Source organism: Neopelma chrysocephalum, unplaced genomic scaffold, assembly GCF_003984885.1.
Source record: "Neopelma chrysocephalum unplaced genomic scaffold, ASM398488v2 Primary Assembly neopelma1_93007, whole genome shotgun sequence".
Lineage (NCBI taxonomy): Eukaryota > Metazoa > Chordata > Aves > Passeriformes > Pipridae > Neopelma > Neopelma chrysocephalum.
The window spans coordinates 1,175-2,754 of NW_020921724.1; the positions used below are offsets into that span (position 1 = coordinate 1,175).

The window sequence follows — 1,580 nt, forward strand, 5'->3', positions numbered from 1 at the left end:
TCTGTGGGAATGGGATACAGGGATCTGTGGGAATGGGATACAGGGATTGCAGCTCCTGATCTGTGGGAATGGGACACAGGGATTGCAGCTCCTGCCCCACCAGGACCCACCAGACACCCCCAGGAGGGCTCCAAACAGCTCCTGGGAGATTCCTGCCCTTCCCAGCTCCCTCCAGCTCTCCAAACAGGAATTCTGCCCTTCCCAGCTCTCCCTCCAGCTCTCCAAACAGGAATTCTGCCCTTCCCAGCTCCCTCCAGCTCTCCCAGAGCTCTCCCAGGTCCTGCAGGAGGAGCTGCCCAGCCCTTCCCACCTGAGCTCCCCCCTGGAATTGTGCAGGTTCCCACCAGGACAACCCGAAACCATCGGGGTTTTTCCAGGCTCAGTCTGAGAGTTGGGATTGTTCTAAAGTTCCAGGGAGACCTTCCAGCCTTTTCCAGGGCCTGAAGGGGCTCCAGGAGAGCTGGAGAGGGACTGGGGACAAGGGATGGAGGGACAGGACACAGGGAATGGCTTCCCACTGGAAAAGTGAAGATTTAGGTGGGATATTGGGAAGGAATTCCTGGCTGGGAGGGTAGGGAGGCGCGGGAATGAATTTCCCAGAGAAGCTGTGGCTGCCCCTGGATCCCTGGAAATGTCCAAAGGCCAGGTTGGAGCAACCTGGGATAGTGGGAGATGTCCCTGCCCATGGAACTGGATGGGATTTAAGGTCCCTTCCAATCCAACCCATTCCAGGATTCTGGAGCCCCTCTGCTCTGGAGCCAGGCTGGGAGAGCTGGGGGGGTTCCCCTGGAGAAGAGAAGGCTCCAGGGAGAGCTGAGAGCCCCTTGCAGGGCCTGAAGGGGCTCCAGGAGAGCTGGAGAGGGACTGGGGACAAGGGATGGGGGGACAGGACACAGGGAATGGCTTCAAAAGCAGAGATTTAGATGGGATATTAGGAAGGAATTCCTGGCTGGGAGGGTGAGGAGGCCCTGGAATGAATTTCCCAGAGAAGCTGTGGCTGCCCCTGGATCCCTGGAAGTGTCCAAGGTCAGGCTGGAGCCCCCTGGGCTGGTGGAAGGTGTCCCTGGGTGTCCCTGGTTGAGTTTTCCAGCCCGTGCTGGATCTAGCCCCAGGCTCCAGAGGGCTGTGAGGGGCTCACCAGAGAAGCTGTCCTTGTCCATGGGCAGCAGATCCCGGGCCTGGTACAGGTAACAGCGCAGGTGGTACCTGTTCCCATCTGCCAGAGGAACGGGAAGCACCTCAGGGATGAGCCAGGGAATGTTTCCCACCCTCCCAGACCCCCCTTGGCTCATCCCCCCCAGCCCCGAGCCCGTCACATTCCCACATTCCCACATTCCCACACGGACAAACCCATGTCCCATCCCTCCCCTCCACCCTCTTCCCATCCACCTGCTTCCCATGTGGGCAACAAAAAGAGGCCGGGAATGCTTTTCCCTTCTCCCTTTTCCCCCTTTTTTGGGCTCTCACAGTCGAAGATGCAGGAGATGGTGGGTCTGTAACCCCCAGGCTCAGCGGGGCCGTGTCCCCTCCTGCCCCTCCACCCTCTTCCCATCCACCTGCTTCCCACGTGGGTGCCAGGA

The 1,580-nt window shown here is 59.7% G+C and overlaps 1 long non-coding RNA gene across 1 annotated transcript in view; it reads right to left on the reverse strand.

Annotated features, from left to right (window-relative positions):
- Window positions 1-1,536, reverse strand: part of LOC113980198 — a 2,503-nt gene extending 967 nt beyond the window's left edge. The window contains exons 1-2 of the long non-coding RNA XR_003538094.1: window positions 1,468-1,536; window positions 1,139-1,216 (exon numbers count right to left, since the gene is read on the reverse strand). This is a non-coding gene — a long non-coding RNA (uncharacterized LOC113980198). The remainder of the gene's footprint in view (window positions 1-1,138; window positions 1,217-1,467) is intronic.
- Window positions 1,537-1,580: the final 44 nt, after the last annotated feature.